We start from the raw sequence: 14127 nt of genomic DNA, 5'->3' as shown, positions 1-14127 counted from the left end.
TGTGAAACTTATTTCTGATATGTTCATTAAGCTAACAGAATTAAACCATACTTTTGATTGCGCAGTTCTGAACACTCTTTCTGTAGAAAATGCAAGTGGACATTCGGAGCGCTAAGAGGGTAATAGTGGAAAAAGGAATATATTCAAATATAAACTACACAGTAGCATTCTGTGAAAATTCTTTCTGTTCTGTGCATTCAACTAACAGAGTTGAACCTTACTTTTGATTGAGCCGTTCTGAAACACTCTTTCTGTAGAAACTGCAATTGGACATGCTAAGCACTAAGAGGCCTACATTGGGAAAAAGAATATCTTCAATTAAAAACTACACAGATGCATTCTGTGAAACTTATTTCTGATCTGTAAATTCAGTTAACAGAGATAAAACATATTTTTGATTGAGCAGTTATGAAACACTCTTTTTGTAGAAAATGCAAGTGGAGATTCGGAGCGCTAAGAGGGTAATAGTGGAAAAAGGAATGTCTTCAAATATAAACTACACAGAATCATTCGGTGAAACTTCTTTCTGATCTGTGCATTCAGCTAACAGAGTTAAACCATACTTTTGATTGAGCAGATCTGAACACTCTTTCTGTAGAAAATGCAACTGGACATTTGGAGCGCTAAGAGCGTAGTAGTGGATAAAGGAATATATTCAAATATAAACTACACAGAAGCATTCTGTGAAACTTCTTTCTGATCTGAGCATTCAGCTAACAGAGTTAAACCATACTTTTGATTGAGCAGTTTTGAAACACTCTGTCTGTAGAAAATGCAACTGGACATTCGTAGCGCTAAGTGGGTAATAGTGGAAAAAAGAATATGTTCAAATATAAACTACACAGAAGCATTGTATGAAACTTCTTTCTGTTCTGTGCATTCAACTAACAGAGTTGAACCTTACTTTTGATTGAGCCGTTCTGAAACACTCTTTCTGTAGAAACTGCAATTGGACATTCTGAGCGCTAAGAGGCCTATATTGGGAAAAAGAATGTCTACAAATAAAAACTACACAGAAGAATTGTGTGAAACTTCTTTCTGTTCTGTTTGTTCAACTAAAAGAGTTGAACCTTAGTTTTGATTGAGCCGTTCTGAAACACTCTTTCTGTAGAAAATGCAAGTGGAGATTCGGAGCGCTAAGAGGGTAATAGTGGAAAAAGGAATGTCTCCAAATATAAACTACACAGAATCATTCTGTGAAACTTCTTTCTGATCTGTGCATTCAGCTAACAGGGTTAAACCATACTTTTGATTGAGCAGATCTGAACACTCTTTCTGTAGAAAATGCAACTGGACATTTGGAGCGCTAAGAGAGTAGTAGTGGAAAAAGGAATATATTCAAATATAAACTACACAGAAGCATTCTGTGAAACTTCTTTCTGATCTGAGCATTCAGCTAACAGAGTTAAACCATACTTTTGATTGAGCAGTTTTGAAACACTCTGTCTGTAGAAAATGCAACTGGACATTCGTAGCGCTAAGTGGGTAATAGTGGAAAAAAGAATATGTTCAAATATAAGCTACACAGAAGCATTGTATGAAACTTCTTTCTGTTCTGTGCATTCAACTAACAGAGTTGAACCTTACTTTTGATTGAGCCTTTCTGAAACACTCTTTCTGTAGAAACTGCAATTGGACATTCTGAGCGCTAAGAGGCCTCTATTGGGAAAAATAATATCTTCAAATAAAAACTACACAGAAGCATTGTGTGAAACTTATTTCTGATATGTTCATTAAGCTAACAGAGTTAAACCATACTTTTGATTGCGCAGTTCTGAACACTCTTTCTGTAGAAAATGCAAGTGGACATTCGGAGCGCTAAGAGGGTAATAGTGGAAAAAGGAATATATTCAAATATAAACTACACAGTAGCATTCTGTGAAAATTCTTTCTGTTCTGTGCATTCAACTAACAGAGTTGAACCCTACTTTTGATTGAGCCGTTCTGAAACTCTCTTTCTGTAGAAACTGCAATTGGACATGCTAAGCGCTAAGAGGCCTACATTGGGAAAAAGAATATCTTCAAATAAAAACTACACAGATGCATTCTGTGAAACTTATTTCTGATCTGTAAATTCAGTTAACAGAGATAAAACATATTTTTGATTGAGCAGTTATGAAACACTCTTTTTGTAGAAAATGCAAGTGGAGATTCGGAGCGCTAAGAGGGTAATAGTGGAAAAAGTAATGTCTTCAAATATAAATTACACAGAATCATTCGGTGAAACTTCTTTCTGATCTGTGCATTCAGCTAACAGAGTTAAACCATACTTTTGATTGAGCAGATCTGAACACTCTTTCTGTAGAAAATGCAACTGGACATTTGGAGCGCTAAGAGAGTAGTAGTGGAAAAAGGAATATATTCAAATATAAACGACACAGAAGCATTCTGTGAAACTTCTTTCTGATCTGAGCATTCAGCTAACAGAGTTAAACCATACTTTTGATTGAGCAGTTTTGAAACACTCTGTCTGTAGAAAATGCAACTGGACATTCGTAGCGCTAAGTGGGTAATAGTGGAAAAAAGTATATGTTCAAATATAAACTACACAGAAGCATTGTATGAAACTTCTTTCTGTTCTGTGCATTCAACTAACAGAGTTGAACCTTACTTTTGATTGAGCCGTTCTGAAACACTCTTTCTGTAGAAACTGCAATTGGACATTCTGAGCGCTAAGAGACCTATATTGGGAAAAAGAATGTCTACAAATAAAAACTACACAGAAAAATTGTGTGAAACTTCTTTCTGTTCTGTTTGTTCAACTAAAAGAGTTGAACCTTAGTTTTGATTGAGCCATTCTGAAACACCTTTTCTGTAGAAAATGCAAGTGGAGATTCGGAGCGCTAAGAGGGTAATAGTGGAAAAAGGAATGTCTCCAAATATAAACTACACAGAATCATTCTGTGAAACTTCTTTCTGATCTGTGCATTCAGCTAACAGAGTTAAACCATACTTTTGATTGAGCAGATCTGAACACTCTTTCTGTAGAAAATGCAACTGGACATTTGGAGCGCTAAGAGAGTAGTAGTGGAAAAAGTAATATATTCAAATATAAACTACACAGAAGCATTCTGTGAAACTTCTTTCTGATCTGAGCATTCAGCTAACAGAGTTAAACCATACTTTTGATTGAGCAGTTTTGAAACACTCTGTCTGTAGAAAATGCAACTGGACATTCGTAGCGCTAAGTGGGTAATAGTGGAAAAAAGAATATATTCAAATATAAGCTACACAGAAGCATTGTATGAAACTTCTTTCTGTTCTGTGCATTCAACTAACAGAGTTGAAACTTACTTTTGATTGAGCCTTTCTGAAACACTCTTTCTGTAGAAACTGCAATTGGACATTCTGAGCGCTAAGAGGAATCTATTGGGGAAAATAATATCTTCAAATAAAAACTACACAGAAGCATTGTGTGAAACTTATTTCTGATATGTTCATTAAGCTAACAGAATTAAACCATACTTTTGATTGCGCAGTTCTGAACACTCTTTCTGTAGAAAATGCAAGTGGACATTCGGAGCGCTAAGAGGGTAATAGTGGAAAAAGGAATATATTCAAATATAAACTACACAGTAGCATTCTGTGAAAATTCTTTCTGTTCTGTGCATTCAACTAACAGAGTTGAACCTTACTTTTGATTGAGCCGTTCTGAAACACTCTTTCTGTAGAAACTGCAATTGGACATGCTAAGCACTAAGAGGCCTACATTGGGAAAAAGAATATCTTCAATTAAAAACTACACAGATGCATTCTGTGAAACTTATTTCTGATCTGTAAATTCAGTTAACAGAGATAAAACATATTTTTGATTGAGCAGTTATGAAACACTCTTTTTGTAGAAAATGCAAGTGGAGATTCGGAGCGCTAAGAGGGTAATAGTGGAAAAAGGAATGTCTTCAAATATAAACTACACAGAATCATTCGGTGAAACTTCTTTCTGATCTGTGCATTCAGCTAACAGAGTTAAACCATACTTTTGATTGAGCAGATCTGAACACTCTTTCTGTTGAAAATGCAACTGGACATTTGGAGCGCTAAGAGCGTATTAGTGGAAAAAGGAATATATTCAAATATAAACTACACAGAAGCATTCTGTGAAACTTCTTTCTGATCTGAGCATTCAGCTAACAGAGTTAAACCATACTTTTGATTGAGCAGTTTTGAAACACTCTGTCTGTAGAAAATGCAACTGGACATTCGTAGCGCTAAGTGGGTAATAGTGGAAAAGAGAATATGTTCAAATATAAACTACACAGAAGCATTGTATGAAACTACTTTCTGTTCTGTGCATTCAACTAACAGAGTTGAACCTTACTTTTGATTGAGCCGTTCTGAAACACTCTTTCTGTAGAAACTGCAATTGGACATTCTGAGCTCTAAGAGGCCTATATTGGGAAAAAGAATGTCTACAAATAAAAACTACACAGAAGAATTGTGTGAAACTTCTTTCTGTTCTGTTTGTTCAACTAAAAGAGTTGAACCTTAGTTTTGATTGAGCCGTTCTGAAACACTCTTTCTGTAGAAAATGCAAGTGGAGATTCGGAGCGCTAAGAGGGTAATAGTGGAAAAAGGAATGTCTCCAAATATAAACTACACAGAATCATTCTGTGAAACTTCTTTCTGATCTGTGCATTCAGCTAACAGAGTTAAACCATACTTTTGATTGAGCAGATCTGAACACTCTTTCTGTAGAAAATGCAACTGCACATTTGGAGCGCTAAGAGAGTAGTAGTGGAAAAAGGAATATATTCAAATATAAACTACACAGAAGCATTCTGTGAAACTTCTTTCTGATCTGAGCATTCAGCTAACAGAGTTAAACCATACTTTTGATTGTGCAGTTTTGAAACACTCTGTCTGTAGAAAATGCAACTGGACATTCGTAGCGCTAAGTGGGTAATAGTGGAAAAAAGAATATGTTCAAATATAAGCTACACAGAAGCATTGTATGAAACTTCTTTCTGTTCTGTGCATTCAACTAACAGAGTTGAACCTTACTTTTGATTGAGCCTTTCTGAAACACTCTTTCTGTAGAAACTGCAATTGGACATTCTGAGCGCTAAGAGGCCTATATTGGGAAAAATAATATCTTCAAATAAAAACTACACAGAAGCATTGTGTGAAACTTATTTCTGATATGTTCATTAAGCTAACAGAGTTAAACCATACTTTTGATTGCGCAGTTCTGAACACTCTTTCTGTAGAAAATGCAAGTGGACATTCGGAGCGCTAAGAGGGTAATAGTGGAAAAAGGAATATATTCAAATATAAACTACACAGTAGCATTCTGTGAAAATTCTTTCTGTTCTGTGCATTCAACTAACAGAGTTGAACCCTACTTTTGATTGAGCCGTTCTGAAACACTCTTTCTGTAGAAACTGCAATTGGACATGCTAAGCGCTAAGAGGCCTACATTGGGAAAAAGAATATCTTCAAATAAAAACTACACAGATGCATTCTGTGAAACTTATTTCTGATCTGTAAATTCAGTTAACAGAGATAAAACATATTTTTGATTGAGCAGTTATGAAACACTCTTTTTGTAGAAAATGCAAGTGGAGATTCGGAGCGCTAAGAGGGTAATAGTGGAAAAAGGAATATCTTCAAATATAAACTACAGAGAATCATTCGGTGAAACTTCTTTCTGATCTGTGCATTCAGCTAACAGAGTTAAACCATACTTTTGATTGAGCAGATCTGAACACTCTTTCTGTAGAAAATGCAACTGGACATTTGGAGCGCTAAGAGCGTAGTAGTGGATAAAGGAATATATTCAAATATAAACTACACAGAAGCATTCTGTGAAACTTCTTTCTGATCTGAGCATTCAGCTAACAGAGTTAAACCATACTTTTGATTGAGCAGTTTTGAAACACTCTGTCTGTAGAAAATGCAACTGGACATTCGTAGCGCTAAGTGGGTAATAGTGGAAAAAAGAATATGTTCAAATATAAACTACACAGAAGCATTGTATGAAACTTCTTTCTGTTCTGTGCATTCAACTAACAGAGTTGAACCTTACTTTTGATTGAGCCGTTCTGAAACACTCTTTCTGTAGAAACTGCAATTGGACATTCTGAGCGCTAAGAGGCCTATATTGGGAAAAAGAATGTCTACAAATAAAAACTACACAGAAGAATTGTGTGAAACTTCTTTCTGTTCTGTTTGTTCAACTAAAAGAGTTGAACCTTAGTTTTGATTGAGCCGTTCTGAAACACTCTTTCTGTAGAAAATGCAAGTGGAGATTCGGAGCGCTAAGAGGGTAATAGTGGAAAAAGGAATGTCTCCAAATATAAACTACACAGAATCATTCTGTGAAACTTCTTTCTGATCTGTGCATTCAGCTAACAGAGTTAAACCATACTTTTGATTGAGCAGATCTGAACACTCTTTCTGTAGAAAATGCAACTGGACATTTGGAGCGCTAAGAGAGTAGTAGTGGAAAAAGGAATATATTCAAATATAAACTACACAGAAGCATTCTGTGAAACTTCTTTCTGATCTGAGCATTCAGCTAACAGAGTTAAACCATACTTTTGATTGAGCAGTTTTGAAACACTCTGTCTGTAGAAAATGCAACTGGACATTCGTAGCGCTAAGTGGGTAATAGTGGAAAAAAGAATATGTTCAAATATAAGCTACACAGAAGCATTGTATGAAACTTCTTTCTGTTCTGTGCATTCAACTAACAGAGTTGAACCTTACTTTTGATTGAGCCTTTCTGAAACACTCTTTCTGTAGAAACTGCAATTGGACATTCTGAGCGCTAAGAGGCCTCTATTGGGAAAAATAATATCTTCAAATAAAAACTACACAGAAGCATTGTGTGAAACTTATTTCTGATATGTTCATTAAGCTAACAGAGTTAAACCATACTTTTGATTGCGCAGTTCTGAACACTCTTTCTGTAGAAAATGCAAGTGGACATTCGGAGCGCTAAGAGGGTAATAGTGGAAAAAGGAATATATTCAAATATAAACTACACAGTAGCATTCTGTGAAAATTCTTTCTGTTCTGTGCATTCAACTAACAGAGTTGAACCCTACTTTTGATTGAGCCGTTCTGAAACTCTCTTTCTGTAGAAACTGCAATTGGACATGCTAAGCGCTAAGAGGCCTACATTGGGAAAAAGAATATCTTCAAATAAAAACTACACAGATGCATTCTGTGAAACTTATTTCTGATCTGTAAATTCAGTTAACAGAGATAAAACATATTTTTGATTGAGCAGTTATGAAACACTCTTTTTGTAGAAAATGCAAGTGGAGATTCGGAGCGCTAAGAGGGTAATAGTGGAAAAAGAAATGTCTTCAAATATAAATTACACAGAATCATTCGGTGAAACTTCTTTCTGATCTGTGCATTCAGCTAACAGAGTTAAACCATACTTTTGATTGAGCAGATCTGAACACTCTTTCTGTAGAAAATGCAACTGGACATTTGGAGCGCTAAGAGAGTAGTAGTGGAAAAAGGAATATATTCAAATATAAACGACACAGAAGCATTCTGTGAAACTTCTTTCTGATCTGAGCATTCAGCTAACAGAGTTAAACCATACTTTTGATTGAGCAGTTTTGAAACACTCTGTCTGTAGAAAATGCAACTGGACATTCGTAGCGCTAAGTGGGTAATAGTGGAAAAAAGTATATGTTCAAATATAAACTACACAGAAGCATTGTATGAAACTTCTTTCTGTTCTGTGCATTCAACTAACAGAGTTGAACCTTACTTTTGATTGAGCCGTTCTGAAACACTCTTTCTGTAGAAACTGCAATTGGACATTCTGAGCGCTAAGAGACCTATATTGGGAAAAAGAATGTCTACAAATAAAAACTACACAGAAAAATTGTGTGAAACTTCTTTCTGTTCTGTTTGTTCAACTAAAAGAGTTGAACCTTAGTTTTGATTGAGCCATTCTGAAACACCTTTTCTGTAGAAAATGCAAGTGGAGATTCGGAGCGCTAAGAGGGTAATAGTGGAAAAAGGAATGTCTCCAAATATAAACTACACAGAATCATTCTGTGAAACTTCTTTCTGATCTGTGCATTCAGCTAACAGAGTTAAACCATACTTTTGATTGAGCAGATCTGAACACTCTTTCTGTAGAAAATGCAACTGGACATTTGGAGCGCTAAGAGAGTAGTAGTGGAAAAAGTAATATATTCAAATATAAACTACACAGAAGCATTCTGTGAAACTTCTTTCTGATCTGAGCATTCAGCTAACAGAGTTAAACCATACTTTTGATTGAGCAGTTTTGAAACACTCTGTCTGTAGAAAATGCAACTGGACATTCGTAGCGCTAAGTGGGTAATAGTGGAAAAAAGAATATATTCAAATATAAGCTACACAGAAGCATTGTATGAAACTTCTTTCTGTTCTGTGCATTCAACTAACAGAGTTGAAACTTACTTTTGATTGAGCCTTTCTGAAACACTCTTTCTGTAGAAACTGCAATTGGACATTCTGAGCGCTAAGAGGAATCTATTGGGGAAAATAATATCTTCAAATAAAAACTACACAGAAGCATTGTGTGAAACTTATTTCTGATATGTTCATTAAGCTAACAGAATTAAACCATACTTTTGATTGCGCAGTTCTGAACACTCTTTCTGTAGAAAATGCAAGTGGACATTCGGAGCGCTAAGAGGGTAATAGTGGAAAAAGGAATATATTCAAATATAAACTACACAGTAGCATTCTGTGAAAATTCTTTCTGTTCTGTGCATTCAACTAACAGAGTTGAACCTTACTTTTGATTGAGCCGTTCTGAAACACTCTTTCTGTAGAAACTGCAATTGGACATGCTAAGCACTAAGAGGCCTACATTGGGAAAAAGAATATCTTCAATTAAAAACTACACAGATGCATTCTGTGAAACTTATTTCTGATCTGTAAATTCAGTTAACAGAGATAAAACATATTTTTGATTGAGCAGTTATGAAACACTCTTTTTGTAGAAAATGCAAGTGGAGATTCGGAGCGCTAAGAGGGTAATAGTGGAAAAAGGAATGTCTTCAAATATAAACTACACAGAATCATTCGGTGAAACTTCTTTCTGATCTGTGCATTCAGCTAACAGAGTTAAACCATACTTTTGATTGAGCAGATCTGAACACTCTTTCTGTAGAAAATGCAACTGGACATTTGGAGCGCTAAGAGCGTAGTAGTGGATAAAGGAATATATTCAAATATAAACAACACAGAAGCATTCTGTGAAACTTCTTTCTGATCTGAGCATTCAGCTAACAGAGTTAAACCATACTTTTGATTGAGCAGTTTTGAAACACTCTGTCTGTAGAAAATGCAACTGGACATTCGTAGCGCTAAGTGGGTAATAGTGGAAAAAAGAATATGTTCAAATATAAACTACACAGAAGCATTGTATGAAACTTCTTTCTGTTCTGTGCATTCAACTAACAGAGTTGAACCTTACTTTTGATTGAGCCGTTCTGAAACACTCTTTCTGTAGAAACTGCAATTGGACATTCTGAGCGCTAAGAGGCCTATATTGGGAAAAAGAATGTCTACAAATAAAAACTACACAGAAGAATTGTGTGAAACTTCTTTCTGTTCTGTTTGTTCAACTAAAAGATTTGAACCTTAGTTTTGATTGAGCCGTTCTGAAACACTCTTTCTGTAGAAAATGCAAGTGGAGATTCGGAGCGCTAAGAGGGTAATAGTGGAAAAAGGAATGTCTCCAAATATAAACTACACAGAATCATTCTGTGAAACTTCTTTCTGATCTGTGCATTCAGCTAACAGGGTTAAACCATACTTTTGATTGAGCAGATCTGAACACTCTTTCTGTAGAAAATGCAACTGGACATTTGGAGCGCTAAGAGAGTAGTAGTGGAAAAAGGAATATATTCAAATATAAACTACACAGAAGCATTCTGTGAAACTTCTTTCTGATCTGAGCATTCAGCTAACAGAGTTAAACCATACTTTTGATTGAGCAGTTTTGAAACACTCTGTCTGTAGAAAATGCAACTGGACATTCGTAGCGCTAAGTGGGTAATAGTGGAAAAAAGAATATGTTCAAATATAAGCTACACAGAAGCATTGTATGAAACTTCTTTCTGTTCTGTGCATTCAACTAACAGAGTTGAACCTTACTTTTGATTGAGCCTTTCTGAAACACTCTTTCTGTAGAAACTGCAATTGGACATTCTGAGCGCTAAGAGGCCTCTATTGGGAAAAATAATATCTTCAAATAAAAACTACACAGAAGCATTGTGTGAAACTTATTTCTGATATGTTCATTAAGCTAACAGAGTTAAACCATACTTTTGATTGCGCAGTTCTGAACACTCTTTCTGTAGAAAATGCAAGTGGACATTCGGAGCGCTAAGAGGGTAATAGTGGAAAAAGGAATATATTCAAATATAAACTACACAGTAGCATTCTGTGAAAATTCTTTCTGTTCTGTGCATTCAACTAACAGAGTTGAACCCTACTTTTGATTGAGCCGTTCTGAAACTCTCTTTCTGTAGAAACTGCAATTGGACATGCTAAGCGCTAAGAGGCCTACATTGGGAAAAAGAATATCTTCAAATAAAAACTACACAGATGCATTCTGTGAAACTTATTTCTGATCTGTAAATTCAGTTAACAGAGATAAAACATATTTTTGATTGAGCAGTTATGAAACACTCTTTTTGTAGAAAATGCAAGTGGAGATTCGGAGCGCTAAGAGGGTAATAGTGGAAAAAGAAATGTCTTCAAATATAAATTACACAGAATCATTCGGTGAAACTTCTTTCTGATCTGTGCATTCAGCTAACAGAGTTAAACCATACTTTTGATTGAGCAGATCTGAACACTCTTTCTGTAGAAAATGCAACTGGACATTTGGAGCGCTAAGAGAGTAGTAGTGGAAAAAGGAATATATTCAAATATAAACGACACAGAAGCATTCTGTGAAACTTCTTTCTGATCTGAGCATTCAGCTAACAGAGTTAAACCATACTTTTGATTGAGCAGTTTTGAAACACTCTGTCTGTAGAAAATGCAACTGGACATTCGTAGCGCTAAGTGGGTAATAGTGGAAAAAAGTATATGTTCAAATATAAACTACACAGAAGCATTGTATGAAACTTCTTTCTGTTCTGTGCATTCAACTAACAGAGTTGAACCTTACTTTTGATTGAGCCGTTCTGAAACACTCTTTCTGTAGAAACTGCAATTGGACATTCTGAGCGCTAAGAGACCTATATTGGGAAAAAGAATGTCTACAAATAAAAACTACACAGAAAAATTGTGTGAAACTTCTTTCTGTTCTGTTTGTTCAACTAAAAGAGTTGAACCTTAGTTTTGATTGAGCCATTCTGAAACACCTTTTCTGTAGAAAATGCAAGTGGAGATTCGGAGCGCTAAGAGGGTAATAGTGGAAAAAGGAATGTCTCCAAATATAAACTACACAGAATCATTCTGTGAAACTTCTTTCTGATCTGTGCATTCAGCTAACAGAGTTAAACCATACTTTTGATTGAGCAGATCTGAACACTCTTTCTGTAGAAAATGCAACTGGACATTTGGAGCGCTAAGAGAGTAGTAGTGGAAAAAGTAATATATTCAAATATAAACTACACAGAAGCATTCTGTGAAACTTCTTTCTGATCTGAGCATTCAGCTAACAGAGTTAAACCATACTTTTGATTGAGCAGTTTTGAAACACTCTGTCTGTAGAAAATGCAACTGGACATTCGTAGCGCTAAGTGGGTAATAGTGGAAAAAAGAATATATTCAAATATAAGCTACACAGAAGCATTGTATGAAACTTCTTTCTGTTCTGTGCATTCAACTAACAGAGTTGAAACTTACTTTTGATTGAGCCTTTCTGAAACACTCTTTCTGTAGAAACTGCAATTGGACATTCTGAGCGCTAAGAGGAATCTATTGGGGAAAATAATATCTTCAAATAAAAACTACACAGAAGCATTGTGTGAAACTTATTTCTGATATGTTCATTAAGCTAACAGAATTAAACCATACTTTTGATTGCGCAGTTCTGAACACTCTTTCTGTAGAAAATGCAAGTGGACATTCGGAGCGCTAAGAGGGTAATAGTGGAAAAAGGAATATATTCAAATATAAACTACACAGTAGCATTCTGTGAAAATTCTTTCTGTTCTGTGCATTCAACTAACAGAGTTGAACCTTACTTTTGATTGAGCCGTTCTGAAACACTCTTTCTGTAGAAACTGCAATTGGACATGCTAAGCACTAAGAGGCCTACATTGGGAAAAAGAATATCTTCAATTAAAAACTACACAGATGCATTCTGTGAAACTTATTTCTGATCTGTAAATTCAGTTAACAGAGATAAAACATATTTTTGATTGAGCAGTTATGAAACACTCTTTTTGTAGAAAATGCAAGTGGAGATTCGGAGCGCTAAGAGGGTAATAGTGGAAAAAGGAATGTCTTCAAATATAAACTACACAGAATCATTCGGTGAAACTTCTTTCTGATCTGTGCATTCAGCTAACAGAGTTAAACCATACTTTTGATTGAGCAGATCTGAACACTCTTTCTGTTGAAAATGCAACTGGACATTTGGAGCGCTAAGAGCGTATTAGTGGAAAAAGGAATATATTCAAATATAAACTACACAGAAGCATTCTGTGAAACTTCTTTCTGATCTGAGCATTCAGCTAACAGAGTTAAACCATACTTTTGATTGAGCAGTTTTGAAACACTCTGTCTGTAGAAAATGCAACTGGACATTCGTAGCGCTAAGTGGGTAATAGTGGAAAAGAGAATATGTTCAAATATAAACTACACAGAAGCATTGTATGAAACTACTTTCTGTTCTGTGCATTCAACTAACAGAGTTGAACCTTACTTTTGATTGAGCCGTTCTGAAACACTCTTTCTGTAGAAACTGCAATTGGACATTCTGAGCTCTAAGAGGCCTATATTGGGAAAAAGAATGTCTACAAATAAAAACTACACAGAAGAATTGTGTGAAACTTCTTTCTGTTCTGTTTGTTCAACTAAAAGAGTTGAACCTTAGTTTTGATTGAGCCGTTCTGAAACACTCTTTCTGTAGAAAATGCAAGTGGAGATTCGGAGCGCTAAGAGGGTAATAGTGGAAAAAGGAATGTCTCCAAATATAAACTACACAGAATCATTCTGTGAAACTTCTTTCTGATCTGTGCATTCAGCTAACAGAGTTAAACCATACTTTTGATTGAGCAGATCTGAACACTCTTTCTGTAGAAAATGCAACTGCACATTTGGAGCGCTAAGAGAGTAGTAGTGGAAAAAGGAATATATTCAAATATAAACTACACAGAAGCATTCTGTGAAACTTCTTTCTGATCTGAGCATTCAGCTAACAGAGTTAAACCATACTTTTGATTGTGCAGTTTTGAAACACTCTGTCTGTAGAAAATGCAACTGGACATTCGTAGCGCTAAGTGGGTAATAGTGGAAAAAAGAATATGTTCAAATATAAGCTACACAGAAGCATTGTATGAAACTTCTTTCTGTTCTGTGCATTCAACTAACAGAGTTGAACCTTACTTTTGATTGAGCCTTTCTGAAACACTCTTTCTGTAGAAACTGCAATTGGACATTCTGAGCGCTAAGAGGCCTATATTGGGAAAAATAATATCTTCAAATAAAAACTACACAGAAGCATTGTGTGAAACTTATTTCTGATATGTTCATTAAGCTAACAGAGTTAAACCATACTTTTGATTGCGCAGTTCTGAACACTCTTTCTGTAGAAAATGCAAGTGGACATTCGGAGCGCTAAGAGGGTAATAGTGGAAAAAGGAATATATTCAAATATAAACTACACAGTAGCATTCTGTGAAAATTCTTTCTGTTCTGTGCATTCAACTAACAGAGTTGAACCCTACTTTTGATTGAGCCGTTCTGAAACACTCTTTCTGTAGAAACTGCAATTGGACATGCTAAGCGCTAAGAGGCCTACATTGGGAAAAAGAATATCTTCAAATAAAAACTACACAGATGCATTCTGTGAAACTTATTTCTGATCTGTAAATTCAGTTAACAGAGATAAAACATATTTTTGATTGAGCAGTTATGAAACACTCTTTTTGTAGAAAATGCAAGTGGAGATTCGGAGCGCTAAGAGGGTAATAGTGG

The sequence above is a fragment of the Symphalangus syndactylus genome, chromosome 23 (assembly GCF_028878055.3).
Source record: "Symphalangus syndactylus isolate Jambi chromosome 23, NHGRI_mSymSyn1-v2.1_pri, whole genome shotgun sequence".
Taxonomy (NCBI): Eukaryota; Metazoa; Chordata; class Mammalia; order Primates; family Hylobatidae; genus Symphalangus; species Symphalangus syndactylus.
This window is presented reverse-complemented; position numbering follows the sequence as displayed.